The sequence below is a fragment of the Anomalospiza imberbis genome, chromosome 6 (genome assembly GCF_031753505.1).
Source record: "Anomalospiza imberbis isolate Cuckoo-Finch-1a 21T00152 chromosome 6, ASM3175350v1, whole genome shotgun sequence".
In the NCBI taxonomy this organism is placed as follows: domain Eukaryota; kingdom Metazoa; phylum Chordata; class Aves; order Passeriformes; family Viduidae; genus Anomalospiza; species Anomalospiza imberbis.
The window spans coordinates 59683155-59702876 of NC_089686.1; the positions used below are offsets into that span (position 1 = coordinate 59683155).

The window sequence follows — 19722 nt, forward strand, 5'->3', positions numbered from 1 at the left end:
GCTAGTATACCAAACATTTGCAGCTTTTTATTTCTTACACAGAAATTACCAAGTGGTGTTTCCTGATTTATTTCATTTGGCTCAAAGACATCCAATTTAATACAATCCACTACTGGAGAAGCAGTTATGTTAACAATACCTAGAAATGAAATTGGCAAACAGGCTGTCCCTTGAGGTTCCTTCTTGTGGCTTTGCTAGTGAGACTTGAGGCTTACTCTGAATCCTCCTTCACTTGGAGAATTTCTTTAAAGAATTTACAGAGTGCTCAACTTTCTGCACAGATCAGAAAATGAAATCTCAAGGTTTTTTCAGCATCTGCAGAGGATGACTATTGCATTCAACTTGCTTACAGTGCAATGAATCAATTTATTTTTTAAAGAAAATTCTGAGATTCAATACCATTTTTTCCCCTCAACCTTTACATTTAAGAAAAACATGATAATAAAATTTACAATAAAATTTGTCAAACACAGATCTGAAATCTTGATCTCTAATTTTTAATAGGATGTGGCTGCAAGAAATCCATCTGTAGCACCCAGCTAATTAAGGCCTTGCACTCCTATTTATCAGGAACCACCTGCAACAGGGACAATTTTACACTGAACATGAAAATTTCCAGCTATTTTGTCATGTGTTGATTTTTAAAATATTCACTGGCTTTTTATTTATGTAAAATCCATTGGTGAAGACAACATAATTTCATACCAGGTGTCAAAAATTCTTTCATCCCGGAAGTAAAGTAGTATGACTTCTAATGGTTCAAACTAAAATAACACATAATGCCCATGGTTTATGCTGATTTGATGCCAGAAGATGCAGTTAAAATTGATTCATAGCCTGACAACAGTTCTAAATTCACAGCTCAAGCTGGGAGTATAAAAGCTGCTCTGAGCCCCTAATTTTGTGGGTAGGAGGTACAAACCTGGCTCTCTTATATCAGGCAGCTTTCCCAATGTCAGATATGATGGTGTTATAGCTCTCTTTTCTTTTTTTGTAAGTAGTATCTCATTACCTCGTGATAAATGCTGTTAATTAAAAAAAAAATTTAAAAGAGCAGTTTCAGTTTTATCTTTCCCTGGTTTTGTGGGAAACATAGCCAATTTCAAAGGAATAAGTTTCAGGTGCCTCAAAACTTAACTTCTCACGGCCCAGTAATTTCTCAGAATGTTTCTATTTTGTTGTCAAATTTTCTTTGTGCACTGATTCCATGCTGCTAAAAATTAGTAGTCTGCAGCATGTCAGAACACGTGCATTGAACTGTCAGTTTCAATCATCAACTGATAATTAGACTAATTTCACAGGGGCAAGAGATGTACCAGAAGTGCACTGGGAGCTGGCAGGGACCAGAAGGAAGGGAAGATGACAGAATTAATGTCTGTTTGCGCAGATCTTTCTTCAAAGACAACAAAGTTGTTTTTTTTTGTTTCCTTACAGCACACATATACTCAAGTGAATCACTCAAATACATGAAGATGCTGTTTCCTCAGCGTTTTAACTCATTTATGCACAAACTGCACAACTGGTTGAACTCATTTGTGCACTCACCACAAAAAAAAAAAAAAAAAAAGCCAGGGAAAATAAAGAAAATACTTAAAACCAAACATTCTCAAGTGCTTGAGATACCAGTTGCAGACAATGAGTATTGAAGGGGGCTCAAAAAGGGATTACATAAGTTTATGGAGAAGAGATCTCATCCTTCCATGGCTATTAAGCACGATGAGCCATTAAACTGATGTATTATTCAGAGGGAAGCACAGCACTTGACATTTTCTGTCTTTCTTACATTCCTTACCTCATTTTTTTTGGTAACAGTGTTGCACACAGGACACACCAAGTGCCCTTTGGGTCAATCTCTTCCAGATTTTGACCTGTTCCGAAGGTCTAAACTGTTTCAATAAACAACAAATAATGCAGTTTTTGGTGAGCACATCTGATAGCAAAGATTGATATAGTTAAAAACGCTACTGGTATAAAAATCAACAGTTGCTCCATTGACAACTGCCAGCCTAAAAGAGTATCTTCATAATGGAACACATTGCATTGGGCTTTATCTTCATTTTCCATACCAGCTCCATGAGTAAACAGTAATTACTGTACATCATCAATATAACTTTTCAAAATAATTTAGGAGCTGATCTGCACAGATCTTCTGGAATATTTTTTAAAGGGCAGAACTCATCAAAATCTGCAATATCTATGGAATTTTAGTTGGTGGTTATATTTGTTCAGGGGCTGATTGATTGGCTCTGGTGGGTAGCACTGGGTAAAACCACCACACCTACCCAGCCTCCTGCACAAACCATACACTGCACATTAATAATTGTCATTTGTGCACCAGATTTAGTTCAAAAATGCCACATTTCTCATTCCCAAACACCTCGTGAGGTAAGCAAGAAAATTGAATTCCTGTTTCTATAATGCTACTTCCATTACAGCTGAATTCAGTGAATGAGTTGAATCCTGTAGCAGTGTGTTCTTACTGATGCTTTCTGCATAGGTATTTACAAAACAGATAGTGCTTAGATAATAGATAATTTCTTAGGTAATACTTAGCAGGACTGTTCACATTTGCACCTGGTCAGAAACTGCTATGTGATTCATCATTTTGCAATCTGATTCACAGCGCAGGATTTCTCAGCAGATTCAAAAGCCTTTGTTGAGCCAGGATATTTCTTAGCTCTTGCTACTGTGTGCAAATCAGCACCCAGCATACAACCTCTCTGCTAATTGTTGTTTGCAGAAGGATTAGCACTCAGTGTCAGCAGTCGCTTTAGTTATTATATGAATATTCATTAGGATTTCATACATAACCCCCTCACTGTTTGCAGCTTAATCTCTTCATTTTGTGGTGTTCCTGCTTTACCCATCTGTGCAAGTAGCTGCCATTACCACAACCACAGCACTATTTGTGTCTTAATCAGAAGATCTGTTCTGTTTCTACCCCTGCCTGATCTTCTGCAGGTGCCAACACAAATTACAGCCCTCACAGCTTCTCACACAAAGGGCTTTCTGGTCATCTCAGTAGTCAAAGCAACTTTACAATAATGGGGAAAAGAAGTGTTTGCATGGAGTTTTGATGCACAGATCAAAGCCCTAAAACAGATTTGCCTGTTTGAAGCACCCGTGCCAAAAATGCCCCTGCAGGGATGCACCAGGCAGTCATGTTGGATAAGGACAGCACCTTTTCCAGGGGTAATCCTCTGGTGATTGTGCAAAACGCAAAACCCAGAATAAATCTGGAATAGTTCCGACGGTATAATTGTATTTCCATGCATGTGTGTTTTACTGTCACCAGTTACACCTGAGGAGCAATAGAGACCCAAATCTAGAATTCTTCATGATACTGGGGTCCTGTGGCTCATGTATTATTAACAGAATCTTCAAATCTCAATTTGTATCTCAATTCACCATTAATTTTCAAATACTGTTTAATGGAACAAGTTCATCTTTTATTAAGTGCTTATTTTCCAAGATTCAGGCCTATGCTTTTGGGTCATTTCTTTAGCCATTCCCTTGTTTTTTTCCTATTAATAAACTTTGCTATTGACAATGGTTGTTCTTCCAGTACCTTTAGGAATTTATCGTTTCTTAGTCTTCTGGGGTTTTTCTACAGATATTCTTATAATTCTTTTTAGTGTTGTCCTCCTATCTCTGTTTCAAAAGGCTCTCTGAAAGCCTGAAATTTGTATATTTGATACAAATATTTATGGCCATCATTTCATACTGTTACCATTCTATTAGCATATGCTGCTCCACATAGATGGAGAAGCCAACTCTTCAAGAATAAATCTATCCAAACCTGTCCAGGTTGAAACCACTTATCTGACTACTGACTATTGTAATTCATAGGTGCACAAAGCTTTAGTTCTACTCAGCCACCAAATGCTATCCCAACTGATGGGAGAATCCTGAACAGTATTTCAGCAGTCCTGAAGAACAGTAAAGTGGCAAATGTTAATTTATTCATCCATGTCATAGCAAGATATCAGAAAACCCAAAAAGTACGAGAGTCAACAAACACTTGTTCATTTAATTCTGTGTATTTCCTTAATTTCTTAATAAGAAAAAAAAAAATACAGAACTGCAATAGTAAAGAAAGATTTGGAAAGCAGTTATTCTGAGAAAAATAAACCCAACAGGGGATGTGGCAGGGCAACAAACTATTTCAATAAACAACAAATAATGCAATTTTTGATGAGCACATCTCATAGTGGTGACCATTTTAAATGCTTTCTATCCCCATCTGACTTAAGAATTGTGTTGACAAATACTGCAATTTTTGATGAGCACATCTGATAGTGCTGACCATTTTAAATGCTTTTAAATTTAAATGCTTTCTATCCCCATCTGACTTAAGAATTGTGTTGAGAAATAATGCAATTTTTGATGGGCACATCTGATAGTGGTGACCATTTTAAATGCTTTTAAATTTAAATGCTTTCTATCCCCATCTGACTTAAGAATTGTGTTGAGAAATTACAGGGAAATACAAGGAAGGAGCCTGATGAGTTTGAGTAAGGAGGGGGAATGCATCCTGGAAAATAAGTCAGGACGTTGTGTTGGGGCAAAACAGTGTCTCCTGTTTGAGCACTTCTGGTTTCAGCACAAGAATTTGGTCATTATTTGTGACTAAATAGGGTCACACCTTACAAGAACATGGAGCCACTCACTTATTTCTAAGCCAAGCTAGAAGAAAACCCAAATACTCATGTAATTGTCAAGTCATACGGAAGAATTTAGGTCAATCTAAATTATTTGAAACTTGCATAAGCAGCAGTAAATTAAAAGAGAAAAAATACTTCAGTTTTCTTTATCTTATATGCATTTTTGGGAACTCCAGAGTCATATTTTCTACTTTTCTCAGCAGTCAATTAAGCCTGAAAGACAAATTCCTTTAAAAATGAAAGCTGAGACTCTTACCTCATTAAGTTCCTCTAGCAAGAGAAGAAATATTGCTCGACTCACAAAAAAAGTCCTAAAGAGTCATTTCACATGAAACCACAAGGGATGAGAGACTTCTATTAATTATATTCACAGATTCAATTGTATTCCTATTCTTCCAAAAGGCACAGTTTTCTACAGGGGAGTTATTTGCAAAGATTAAAAAGTATCAGCCTCACTGATATTTTCAAGGCAGTTTTCACTACCACATAGTCCTTATTTTACCAATCTAGTGGCACATCACAAGACTTGTTTTATTTACTGTCTCAGCTGATGGGAGAATCCTGAACAGTATTTCAGCAGTCCTGAAGAACGGTAAAGTGGCAAATGTTAATATATTCATCCATGTCATAGCAAGACATCAGAAAAACCAAAACGTACAAGATACAACAAACACTTGTTCATTTAATTGTGTGCATTTTACTGAATTTCCTAATAAGAAAAAAAAATCAGAACTGAAATAAGAAAGATTTGGAAAGCAGTTATTCTCAGAAAAAGAAACCCAACAGGGGATATGGCAGGGCAACAAAAATAGAGCAGGTGAACCTATGGCCAGCTAATGCTCAGTAGCTCTCAGAAATGGGCTGTTCACAAGTAAGGGTGCAAGGGATGGAAGCTAAAGCAATTTTAAAAAGGAAAAAAAAGGAAAAAAGAAAAACCAACCACGGAAAGCTTAAACATAAATCTTCACGGAAATGTTAAGATTAGACACTAACCAAGCAACAACTGAACTAAGGGGGAAAGTAGTTGCCCAGAAATATTTGATGAGCCAACCACTTAGGAAAAAGGGGGATTGTTTAGTGTGATACCTAGGGCCATAACAGCAAAAAAAAAAAAAAAAAAAAAAAAAGGGATGAAATTAATAGGGAAGATTTAGGCCAGACATCAGCAAAACATCACAGCAGAGTTATTGTACTGTGAAATAATCTCTCAAGGGGTGCAGCCAAAACCCCATTGTATGGGAAATGGGAAACTAGCTCAAATGAGAGCTAAAAACTTCAGTGCAGCAAACAATGCTGCCCCCTGGAATGCTGGCCTGCAGTGGCTTAAGAGCTTTTTCTCCAATTTCTGTTCCGTTCCATCGTAGAATGCTCGGGCTAAGGCTGTTTTAGAGGAACAATGTTTTTAACAAAAGACACAGCTTTAGCTAAGTGTGCTGAAGTTTAAACACCTACTGCTCCCCCAGCCATTACTACAGCATCTGAACATGCAATATGGACAAGGTTTTTTTTTGTTTGTTTGTTTGTTTTAAAGTGATCCTGGCCTTCAAAAATCTGTTTGATCTCCCATTTTAACAGCTGAAGCAGATCAAGTTGAAACCCCACCTGAAGAGATGATTAGGAACACTCACAATGCACAGCAGCACACCAAAACCAGGACAATACTACTGCCAGTTTAAAAAATGGATGCAATGTTTATCACACAAAAGCTCAAATCCCTTTAAAAAGATGGTGAATTGCAGCAGTCCCACACTTTTCAAACTTACTTGGGCACAAACAGTTTGCCCAAAGCAGCTTGTAGTTTGCTTCTTTTTTCTTTCTCACCACTGGAAAGATGCAATCCCTCACTTTGTATCTCTGCAGAGCTGCCAGGTGACCATGTGAGTGATAAATCCATGTGGAAAACACTCTCAGGGGCACAATGCTTCCTCAGAAAATGCACAAGTCATGCTATGACTGTTGGATGCAGTTTTTCCTCACCCAGCTAAAGCATTTGGCTAAGGAAGAGATGAGAAGCACCAATAAGACTGGTGCATGCAGAGTTTTTCCTACATGTACGTGTCTCTGATAATACAATTTTTTTACTGCTGTCCACATTTGCCCTCTCTTCAATATTTTCTGCAGCACTGCCTGTGGTCAAACTGATGCAACTGCAACACCATGAGACACAGGCAAATTTCAGAAATTACTAATTTACATTATGCATGAGCAACTGAAAAGAGAACATGGAAACTTCATCAAAATTATAATAAATACTTCATTTTTCTTATGTATCAAAGGACCTTTTGCATGATCTAATGGCTGCTTTTGAGTCCTAGCTGCAATAAAAAGGAATTAAACTACATCTCCCTAAGAACAGAAGACAGTCTGGCCACGTTCAATAACTGGTAGTTTATAAGCAATATCCCAGAAAAGCTGAGGTGGATTGAAGTTTTTCTCAATAGACACTTGAATTAATCTAGAGAAACATCCCATCTTTTGGCAGTACAGAAGCACATAGTGTGTGCCTATTCAAAACTAAAATTCAGTATTAAAAAAAAAAACCTCACCTGCAATATTTTCCTTAAATTTTAATTGGTTTTGCTGTCCAGAATTCAAAACCTTTCAAGAGATGAGCTAAGTTGCAAATTTTACACATAAAGGTAGGTTTTAATACTTCCCTAATAGCATCCAGGGCGTGACACAGGCAGGAGATGTTACAGTGCCAGGGATTAAACTCTAGGTGCATTTTCCATGTGTGGCAGCCTGGAGCAGCATTAAACCCAGAGAATATTTAACAATATCAGGACCTCAGCTCACATCAACCACTTGGAAAGCCACAAAAGCTGCGTGGACTCACATGCCCAGTTTTCTAGGAAATTTTTCTCTGTCTGTTGCAAGGTGTCCTGAAAATATCCAGCTGCAGAAAGCATTTTTCAGCTGAAAATGACCAGTGCTGCCAGTCTCCACAGAGCCCTCCCCATGCCTGGAAATATTAGGGATTTCATGGGGGATGTTCAGGACATCCATCCCAAGCAGTTACTGCCTTCCTCCAAATGCATTTCAATTATCTGCTGCTAATATGTGGTGCAAGGGCTGGTAGAAAGTTAACACCAATTTCTTAAAACCACTCACTCTTGCAGTCTTGCAGCTCTCTTGCACTAAAGGTGAATTCTCACTGTCTCCAGCAGCTGTAGTTGGATGATCCAGAGCAGCCCTGGGATACAGGAAGATGATTACATTCTCCTTGGCTTCCAGAAAGTGAATCCCAGGAAATCACCTTCCCAGGAAGTGAGAAAAGTTAAATGCATGGAAACTGCTGACACTTGCAAGAATTTGCAAAGCAGTTGTTTTCTGTTTTAAATAGAAAAACCCACAGGAAGTCTGCATCCAGCAGGTAAAGGACCAATTTTCAGAGCAATGATGCTTTTGCATATGTATAGCAGCTTTCACCCACAACAGAGCTCAAATTAACAACATGGTTGCATAGATTTAACACAGATAAAATTTTGGGTGTCTTTAACCAGAAAACTAGGACTAGACTTCTAGCTGAATGAGAAAATTTCTGAGATATGTTTGGGGGACACAAGCAGGAAAAAATTTGGTTTTGTGGAATATCCAAAGCACAGGAATTGCTCCACTCCAGTGCTCCACCACCACATGGAAAAATGGTGAGTGGATAATTCCCAACTATTACTTTCAGACAATTGTTATTATGGCCTATCCCTCTCCTTAATAGGATTTGCAAAGAAAGAGGCCTAATTCATTTAAAAGGATGCAATTTAGTAGGATTTGAAGAAGCATTAACACAGACCAGTTTTGATATTGATGCATATACAAAAGCATGCAGCTCTCTGTTGCTCACACTGTGTATTTATCACACTTAGTCCCACTAAAACATTCAGGTTCCTATAGTAACCTTAGCACTCCTGAAGATAATGAGCTACCTTGCCAGGAGCAAACCTCACACAGTTTTCTCTGTCACTAAAAAAAGAGTGTGGCACCTTCAGCACAGGGTGCACATAGCTTTATTCACAGAATCACAGGACGGTTGAGGTTGGAAGCGACCTCTGGAGGTCACCTTGTCCAACCCCTGCTCAAGCAGGGCCACCTACAACCAGTTTCCCAGGACCAGATCAATTGGCTTTTGAATATCTTCAAAGAGAAAGACTCCACACCCTCTCCAGACAACCTGGGTCAATGTCTGGCTGCCCTCACAGAAAAATATGGCTATTTTTTAATCTTATGTCTAAACAGAACTCCCTGCCTTTCCTTTTGTGCTTATTGCTTCTCAACCTGTCACCAGCCACTGCTGAGCATAGTCAGAAAAAAAAAAACACCCTGAAACACTTTCACAGGGGATGACAGTGCTAGTCAAAAAAACAAACCAAAAAAAAGTATTTATGGAGTTTTCATTCTCCTACCACTCAGTGATTCCTATTTGCTTTGCCCCTGCTTCTCTAAGATACAACTCTGAAAGCTCAGCTTGACCTGTGTCTTTCCTTGAGCTCCCCTCTCCAAGTCCAATGCAGGAGTCAAAGCAAAGCTATGGAGGTGTGGAGCACACAGGGAGCACGAGGAAGATCTGTTTTCCCATTCAGAGTAAGCTGTCTCTAGTGCCAGTTTCATTAGCCTTAAAATCAGGGATTTTGGCAAATTAATCAATCACCAGGCTCCACTAAAGCAGCTGTGAATATGAAAGACTGTCTCTAAGAAACAGACAAACAAAAAAAAACAAACACAAAAACCAACAAAGCAAAACCAACAATAAACTTAAATCCTTTTATGCCTTTCTTTCTTTAAAATGGAGACTCCACCACTCAACCCCTACCTGACAAGTGCATTATGAAAAAGAATGATGTGCTCAAACTTTAACATAGCACAGACCTCAAGAAGACAATGTGGGTTGGACTAATTTACCCAAACTGGACACGATTTTCACTGCTTCTTTAGAAAAACTGCTCAAAATGAGGCAGGTGTAGTACTGGGCTGTAATTCTTTAGGCACACCTCTGCACAGAGTAATTCCAATCCACTGGAATGCCAAGGGTGCCAGCACATCTGCCTTTACCATAGAGGCACCTGACATATCTGCTACCAGGGATATTTGATATCAGAAAAAAAAGCAGGAAACCTGTCACAGGGGAGCATCACAAGGTGATGGAGGAAAAGTGTTATCCCCACGTTTGCTGCAGCCACGTTTCCATCCCAATTAAACCTCCCCAAATAGGCAGGGGGATTTCAAAGCAGGGGTTTCAGCACCGAGCTCACGCTGCCATTCCTGGGAGTCAGGATGATAAATCCCTTCACACTGCTCTGAAAGTTTCCCAGCATGTTGGAGGCATGTGTCAAAGTCAGGAGAGCTCTCCTAATGAGACCTGCCCCCTTTGATGTTTCCTCTGGATAACAGAGCTGGCATGGAATGAATATTTTAGATGTCTTATGCAAAAAAAGTCAAAGTTTTCACCTCTGATAACCATACATCTTGCTTTAAAGGCCTTAACTTCTAAATATTGGGGATGAAAGGTGGGTCCTTTATGTCTTTTTTTGCCATTGAGAACTAATGCTTTTTTTTTATTATTATTATTAAAAATGAATAAGATTTAACATTTTGTAACCTTGGTACACTCAGCCAACCAGGTTAGAAATCAATACACACAGTTAAGCAGTGTTAATGTAGTGGACAGCTCATTTCTCAATTAAAAGTGTTTTAAAACCCACCACATTCATTTTCATGCAGCCATTTGGAAAGCCACTGGAGAAAATACCTGGAACCTTAAGGACAATAACCAGAGATTCTGCTGAGCCAGGCTTCTGGGTGCAAAGTTCAATTGAAATATCTGATTTTAGTGTGCTTAGGTACAGTGTTTGCTGTTCACAACAAACAGTAAAATAGAAAGAGAGAACATTAGGCACTGATTTTCAATAATGCTAATCAACTTCCTCAGGATGAACTTGCAAAGGAAAATATTCTGCCTCTTTTGTGCAATTAGTGAGATATCAGAAATTCATAGCAAGGATAAAAGGTTGAATAGACATAAATTTAAAACCCCCAAAGAGCAGGAAAATAATTTCTCCTATTGCTGCTTTTGCCTCATATTTGTGAGCCTTCCTTTAGTTTTTGGAAAGAATGAGAGCCCCTGAGGTTTTGAGATGACCTCTTTGCTGATCTAAGAGGGTCTATGCCTTTGCTCATTCAAGAAATTTCAGAATTTGAGGAATTCATCAGGCCAGAGTGCACTTCAGAAAAGTCCTGAGCAGGTTCTGGGTATGTTTCAATGGAAAGCAAAAGCCCAAAATTTGGAAATCACACAACAGAACTCACCTGGGGAAGATTTTCAGAGAGGTTTTCAAAGTACAAAAAAATTATTTATCCCTCTGATCCTCCAGCTCCAAGGGCAAATCTTGCCCAGCCACAGAGCCAGAGCCTCTAGAGACACAGCCATGCTGACAGTGAGTGGCTCAACAGGGAAGCACACCAGGAGCTCCTGACTTCTGCCCAGCAGTGTCTAGAGCAGCAAATCACACCCTGGTCCTGGTCCTGTTCCAGGAACACAACCACTGACCTGCAGAAGATTTGATCAAATGGCACTTGCAGGATGTGACCTGGTGCTTTACACTGAGATCTCCTGGAGACTCTGCCAAAATCCCTGTGCTGCCTGATGGAATGGAAACTCTTGATGATGAAGACTTTGCACCTTTTGTTCTGCTCCTCTGCAGGCTAGAAGTCTCACAGAAAGGTTTGTTTACTCACTTTTCCTGAGCTGCAGGTGCAAGGACAGTCTCACTACTCAGGACAGTTTTTTCCAGTCTCATAGATACAGCCCACGAGAAGATTTCCACAGCTACAGTCAGACACCAGAAAAACTGAAAATAAGATGTGGCCTTGTGGTTTGTCATGGCTTTTCAACCAGTCTCATCCCACCAGGTTAGTGGTGTGGACTAAAATTCCTAAAAGCTCAGTCAGGGACACGATTCTGCCACTCCTGCCCAGTCACATCTTTGTTTGAAGCTCCTGAGGCTCATTGAATCTTGCTGATTTTATTTCATACTTCAGACATTACATTCACAGAGTTACACCAAACACAGGAGCTCCCTGAGACTCTTCACAGAGTCTGGAAAGTACAATCAAATGTAAAGAAGATCATTATTTTGATTTTCAATTATGAGGTTAATTCTTGAATGTCTAACTGTCCAGCACTGACAAGATGATTATGAAAAATAGGTTTCAAAGTGTGGTGAAGTCTCTGAGTATGTTTTGGGTCATATGTGACAGACTAGCAAAGGGAAAAAATTGCTCTCCATCATCATTCTGATGGACATTGTAAGATACAGCTTCCAGTCTTCTGGGTGCCACCTCATTAGGTGTCACTAGCTGTAAAAGCAACCTTCTGTGTTCCATTCCCCATCCCTACTCCTGCCTAGTGTCCCACTGCTCCTGCCTACCTAAGGAGGAGGAGGAAATGATCCAGAAGGCATTTTAATGCTTTGCTGTCCTGCAGAACCAAGATAGCTTCCAAAAACCAGAAAAAAACCTGAGTGCTCAGCAGAAACTACAATAGATATTTAATGTATAAAGCAACTGGGGGTTGAGAACAACACAGGAGTTCCAAATTAAACAGAATTTTTTTTAAATCAGTGTTATCTGACATCTGAAGCAAGAAACTTCAGCATTGCAGCACCAGTGCAGTGCAATCACAACACCGAGGCACTGACTAATAACAGATTTTAGTACACTTGAACAGCAGGAAGTAAACATAAGAATGGAAGATATTCCCTGAATGGTGCCACAGATCTTGCCTTGGATTCTAACCCATTACATGTCATTAGAAATTGAAATTAAATTTAAAAAAAAAACACCTTTCACGTGGCCCCACGTAGAGTCAAATTTTGTCACAATTCCTTGATGGCACATTTAGAATAAATTAGCCTTAAATGAGAGTAATTGGGAATTCTTTGCATCACAATATACTTAGTGGGAAATCCCCTCAGCCTGATTGACCCCTCGGTGCTGTATCAGAAGCCCTGGCCCTCCTCAGTGTGCTTTAGGCATTACACACACCAAGCTGTAAGACAAAGTTGTCACAGCTCAACTCAAGACGTACACAGTGAAAACTCTGATTTTGAGTACACATTAGAAGAAAAAAAAAATTACATGACTGTCAGCACACATTTTCTCTGCCACTTGTCCCCTGCTTTGCATCACAATGGATGGCTGAGACCATAAATACACAATCTGTTATTTTTCCCCCAAAGATTATAATTCGTTCAGTATAAAAACACCTGCTGAAGAAAGATTCAGCCCTAGCAGTTAATGTTTGGCAACAATGCACTCAACTGACAGTGGCATTAAGCTCGAAATAGAGCCTTCAGCTCAACCTGAAATCCATTAAAATTATTGCATTGTGATGAGCATCAAATAACAGTAGGCTTTGAAAAACAGCCTGAGACACAGCTGCACACACAACAGATAATGTGCATGAAGTAGAACTTCTTGTCAGAATAGAGACTTCTTCTCCTGAAACCAGGAACATTCATTTAAATGGATATTGTCATGGAAAACAGCTGAAAGGTTAGAAACTCAAGGAACAAAAGTTAAACACTTCTAATCTGCAATCTCTACTCGTGCCAGCCTGTGGGCATGCAGAGGAGTGAAGAACACTCACTTAAATTTGAAATATCTCTGCCCAAGTTTCAAGAGTTTCTTTTGGCAACCTTTGTCTTGTTTGGTTGACGGGACCTCAGTGATTTCCTGAATCTGTCATGGTTTAACCCCAGCCAGCAGCCAAGCCCCAGGCAGCTCCAGTGGGATCAGGGGAGAGAAGGTGAAGGGAAAAGCCACAAAACTTGTGGGCTGGGATAAGGACAGATTAGTAGGGAAAGCAAAAGCCACACACAGGGAAGGAAAGGAAAAAATGGAATTAATTCCCTGCTTCCCAAGGGCAGGCAGGAGTTCAGCCTGCTCCAGGAGAGCAGGGCTCCATCACGGGTAACAGTGGCTTGGGAAGATGAGCACCATCACCCCAAATGTTCCCTTTTTCATCCTTCTTCCTTCTTGTCCTGACTTTATACACTGACCATGACATCACACGGTCTGGAATGTCCCTTTGCTCAGCTGGGGTCACCTGTCCTGGCTGTGTCCCCTCCCACCCTCCCAGGCACCCCCAGCTCCCTCACCAGTGGGGTTCACAAAAAGCACAGAAGGCCTTGGCTCTGAGCAGCCCTGCTCAGCCCCAAAAAAACATCTCTGTGTGATCAGCCCTGTGTTCAGCACGAATGTGAACACAGCCCCACACCAGCCACTGCACAGAAAATTAACTCTACCCCAGCCCAAAGCAGCACAGCATCCCCCTCCACTGCAGGAGTGCACCAGCACATGGTGCACAGAAATATTCCATGAAAGAAGCCCTAACTCCTGGGCCATGCTCTCAGGCTGCTCCAGGATCCTATTTATTAAAGACTGCTCAATTCCTTCACCGCTTCTGTCACTTATTGAGCAGAAAGCAGCCCTGTGGAGCAAACACCTAAAAAGCTCTTGGATCCCCCTTTTTAATCTCGTTTTTACATCCATTCTTGCACGTGCTCTCAAGATTGGAGGTTATTCAGACAATAATCTGAGTTTCTGCAGTCATAAGACAATGTTACAACAAGGGTTTAACACCATGAGCTGCTTTTTTTGTCACAGCAGGATCTTCTTACGGAGAAAGAACAACACCTGAAATCTAGTGAACTAAGGAGTAAAACAGTATATTATTTATGTGAAAGCAGTCATTAGTGGGGTCCTCCATGGGATCAGTTCTGGGAATGATGCTTTCTAACATCTTCATTAAGGGCCCAGTCAGCACATTTTGGAAAGTACTTTGGCTGGGAACAAAGTGGTTTTCTGCTGTTCTCTTTCAAAAAGAAAAAAATTATCAAAAAAAGAAAAGAGAGGAGGAAAATAAAGGGAAAAGAGACTAAATGGGTGATGAGAATTTTAGAAGGAAGCTCTGGCATAAGAAAAGCTCTAGTTATTCAAGCATAGCTCTGTATACACAATTTCCAACAGTTCTAAGATCCAAAATCTCTTATTATTACACCATTTGGATCATTTTCTTAGTAAAAAGTTGTAAACATCACACATATCTAAATTTTCAGTTCTAGTTGGCAGCCACTTTTTATCATAAATCAACTTTAAAAACATTGATTTTAGCTTTGCCTAAAGATTATTTTAGTTGTTAGTCAGTGCACTTAACTTGTGATAAATCACATTTAAACTCAACTAAAAGTTTTAACTAAATCAATTTTAAATTCTACTGTTCATGAAGGTGGAACAAATCTGAATTTCTGTGACATAATCTGGGTCTAAAATCCTGGAAGGCAACTCCAGCTTGGCAATTTTCTCTCAGAGCCCAGCTGCCCTTCCAATATGTGCACTCTGGATCAAGACTGGGAAAATGGACAGGGCAGTACTTGCATGGGCACACACCTTTGTAGCCTGCTAAAAAACTGATTAAATCCTGCACTTAACAGAGTTGTACCTCAGAAACTCTTTGCCTGTAGGTAAAAATAGCTCTCAGAAAATTGCCCAAAGCTGTGTTTATTAAACCCCTTGCTAAAAGAAGTTGTTCTCTCAGTTTGCCTTGCTGCAGATAAGGACAAGGTCACAAACTTTACTCCTCAAATGCTTTTTTCAGCCTGTTGGCTTTGACACAGCACTTGTCAGGTTAGCTTTGGGTTATAGCCTAGTTATTTTTTTCCTGCAGCAGAGCAGAAGGCTCTTCTTCCTTCTCACTGCATCCTCCCAAACCCTTACAGCAAATCCTCACCACAGCAGACACAAAGTGCCTGCCACAGAGCACAGTCAGCTGCAGCAAACACAAAATAATTCCTCCAGTATCAGCCAAACAAAAGAATTCTGTCTTTATGCCTTGTTTCTTAATGCAGCCAGTTCTCAGTAGTTTCACACGAGCTCACCTATGCCAGTTTAAATAGAGGATACAAGTTATAAATTTATATAAATATCGGGGTGTGATTGAGATTTACCTGAAGGGAATGTTTGAGTAGCAGGCATCAGCAGCTGCTCGTGCCTCTCACTTTCTGCCAGTTATTTTAGTCATGGTTACAGCCCCTTTGGAAGCTCTCCAGGTCACATTATTACCTACTTCCACTGGCTCCCATTTCTCCAGCATCCTCCCAATATTTTGGGGCAGCAGCACTCCTGAAGCATCCCAAATGTCTCAGCCCAAATATCCCACTCTGCTGCTGCAGCTGATCAGCACCTGCCCCTGTTTGAAGCAAGCACAGAGACCTCTGCAGCACCCATCAGGGCTAATGATGCTGGGGGGATGAGCACAAAGCAGCACAGCCTCACTGCAGCTGAGACAGGTGTCACACACCTCACAAGGACCTCGAGGTAACACAAAAGTGGCAATTAGTTGTTATTTCAATAGCAAGGCTGCTTTCTTGGCTGTGGAAAGCGTGAGCTTGCACAGAGCGCAACAATTTTCCGTTCTAAATCTGATTTTTGAAAGTGCTTTACATCCAGCTCCTGCAGAGACTGAGCATTAAGCTGCAATGCCTTTAACAGATTGTGTAATGATCAAAGCTTTAAAAAAAAAAACAAAAACAAAACAAAACTTCTTTGCCATTTTGAGAAACCTCTTGAAAATACAGAAACTTTCCTATTATCACTCAGATGAAGCTGAGACTTCCTAAAATTACCCTGCACAAAAAAAAAAAAAAAAAAGCAGCAGAAGTAAAACCAATCCCCAAATAGAGGAAAAAATATATTATTCCTTTAGAAGCAGAAGGATATTTAGATGTGAGTGGCCTGGTTCATGTCCTTACCATGCCATTTTCCTAGATCACATGCCTTAGGTGTCAGATTGCATGGGGAGGGGTCTTCTTTTTCTCTTCTGCCCACAAAATCTGGTCCAAATATAACTTTTTTGGTAACTTCTTCCCCCCCCCCCCCCCCAATAAGTGGAGTATTCCCAAGAAAATGTCTGGTTCCAATAATTCAAGCATTTCTGAAAAGAATAAATGTCATAGAAAATAATAATTCCTGAGCAGTTCTGGCAATGTGTGATATAAAAAGGAATACACAGACTGAGAACTTTATTACAGAGTCTTCCAATGAAAAATGGTTTCCTTATTACAATGGGCAGGGGTCACAACTCTGAAACACAAGGAACATAAAGAGAATTTCTGCCATAGTAGATTGGAGTTTACAGGCACCCAGTAGCTAAAGATATGTTTAAATCACATGGAAAAGGATAAAAAAAAAAAAAAATAAACTGATGCCTTAAAAACAAGATTCTATTTCAACTTGTTTCTAAAAATGAACAAAACCATGCAGAAGCATGAGGTTGTTTAGGTCACGATGTAGGCGAATAATTTGATTCAGTTTAACCTGGGTGTGAAGAGGGCATCAACCTGACTCATGATTTGATCAGTAAAACTAATGTGGTAAAACAGCTTTCATCAGCTCATCTTTTCAATAACCCCCCAAGTCCTTTTTGGACTCTAAGATTTTCTCCAGGACCTGGCTGTGTGTGAGGGAATTACCTGACCAGCCCTGATCACAGGAAGATGCTTCTTGCAGAAAAACACTTGGCAATGTAAGGTTCCCACAGCAGCCACAGTTGCTGTTTGGTTACACCTGTACCAATAAATAAAAAATAAAATTAATAAAAATATAATTTAAAATAAAATAAATATATAAAATATATAGTGTAGATAAATATATTTCTAAATATTTAAAATATATTTTAATAGATAAAATATTTTAAAATAAAAATAAATAAAAAATAGTCTGAGCAACTCTCTGTCCCTGGGATGACTATGGAATTGTCCACAGAGAAATCAGTAAATCTCCAGCACTGTGCTGGCCCCATTTGCCTGTGGAAGATGCTCCCCAAAACTCTAAAAATAGACCCAGAAATTCTCCAGGAGAACAGGTTAGGGATCAAGAGAACATTTAACAGTACCTTTCAACAGCTGTGTTTGTGTGCCTGCAAACTGCCACCGTTTAACTTACTGAATTAAAGCCATACAGGCAGCTTTTGCGTATTTTTTGAATTATTTGAAGTGCCACATGAAGGAGTCAGTGTCACAGCTCAGTGGGTCACACACATACAAGAATGGTGCATTTTACAGCTTGATGGATTTCTGTGGTTCAGCCTAAAAACTTAAATCAATGCTTTTCAAAACCACAGACTTGCATAAATAAGACAAAGCTGCAATAATACCAACAGAGATTAAAATGCCTTTTTGTATCAGAGAGCGACTCAGCTTCTCAAATGGCTCCTAGGGTAGGACAAATATCTTCCACAACACACCCCTGACTATTCTGGGAGTTAAATCCTGCTTGGTGCTGTCTGACAGACCCCCTGGTGTCACCTTCAACATCCTTATGCCATTATAGCTCACAGACAATCTACAGTTCAGAAGTTCTCAAAATTCCTCCCAAGAAGCATTTCCTTGGCAATAAGGAAGACACAAATGAGAGATGAGAGGAAGAAACTCTTGTTTGCACCCAATATCTTTGACCGTGCTGGTGATGCAGAGCTGGGAAACTTCCCCCTTCTGCTGTCCCTGATGTTCTGGTTACACTGACAAGAGAGGAGTTGCTCTGATACAACTTCCTCTGAAAGTTCTTTCCATCCTTTTCCATTCCTTGCCTTGAATTATTTTTCAAATGTGCTCTGAGCTACAGGAAACAAATTCCTTTTCCCAGGAGAACGCTGAGAGGTTGCAGAGCTGTCACTTATTTCCCAGGATTCGTTGACTGTTTGTTCAGTCTAGGGGAAAGAAGATTTTTATAACACTTTGGTTTAAAGAAGGGTTCCAGGAGCATGATTCCTTATTACAGCAGCGGCTCTATCACAGCTTATTGTACTTCTTATCACCATCTTTGATAAAAGAAAAGAGCTTATTTTAGAATAAACTGGCAGTGGCATTGAATAGACTCGGGATCGCTGCTTCAGGGTTTGCAGAGACTCTGGAGATCAGCAGGAATATTTGTCATTGTCACAAGCTGCTATTAATGCAGCATTTTATTTGAGAATTTCAGCTCCCAAAAGACAACAGACACTCATCAGCTCCCCGAGGAGGGGAGGGCTGCAGGCTGGTGCCTGTCCTGCATTTAGCACTTCACAGCTTCCATGGGGCTGCTCAGAACAGGAGCCAGCAAAACGAGCAGCAATCACCAAAAAAAAAACAAAACACAAAGGCAGCACATCAAAATCTTGAAGATGCACTTTGTGGTGCGAGGGGAACAAACTATGCTGCAACACAGGATTCACACCAGCTCAAACTATTAGCTCATATTTGGGCCTGAGCTTCACTCACAAACCCATCCTGAAGGATGGGAGAGCCTCACTGGTGTCTCCTCGTGGATGGAGATTTGTTCTTCCAGGAACAAGAACTGAGCCCACGTACAAAACCCAGCCCCAGCGGTAGGCAAAAATGAAGGAAAAGTTCTCTGCAGGGGAGAAATGTAACAACTGTGAGGATTGCTGCACTCCTGCTGCTTTAATCACTGCCAGAGCTGCCTTCCCTGCTCTGCCCAGCCCATAAAAGAGAAATCTTCATTACCTATTAAAGAGTCATTTTCTTATATAAACAGATTTCTTGCGATGCATATTGATGGTTTTATTTGCCTCTGGTGGAGAAGACAGGATGTTTAAATGTCCAGAAAAGGTATTCTACCCACTTGCCTTCCTGCAATAGTTAACAAAATAGAAATTTGAATAATTACCAGTGCAGGCATCTCCACTCTTCTTTACCAACAGGATTTTCAGGTCTGGGAAAAGTTTTGTGACCTGTAAGGGAAGAGATGGATGAATTTAACCACTGGCTGAATTTTATAAAGTAATCACTTCCAAAATCCTCACAGACAAAAAATAATAATTCTTATGCTTTTATTATTTTTAGTTGATAATGCATTTATTTATTCACTTAATGCATCATTAACACACTGCTTCATCACCTGAACATTCAAATGTACAAGAAGCAGCAGTGCTTCATAGCCATTGCAAACAAAAGCCAATGTTACTCTGAAAAAGAAATGGGCTTTGACTTTCATTCAATTATAAAAT

At 39.9% G+C, this 19722-nt stretch overlaps 1 long non-coding RNA gene across 3 annotated transcripts in view; it reads right to left on the minus strand.

Annotated features, from left to right (window-relative positions):
- LOC137476434 (uncharacterized) overlaps positions 1 to 19475 on the minus strand; it is an 87363-nt gene extending 67888 nt beyond the window's left edge. For all 3 annotated transcript variants that reach the window (XR_011000377.1, XR_011000376.1, XR_011000378.1), the window contains exons 1-2: positions 19383 to 19475; positions 17189 to 17282 (exon numbers count right to left, since the gene is read on the minus strand). This is a non-coding gene — a long non-coding RNA (uncharacterized lncRNA). The remainder of the gene's footprint in view (positions 1 to 17188; positions 17283 to 19382) is intronic.
- Between the last annotated feature and the right edge of the window lie 247 nt (positions 19476 to 19722).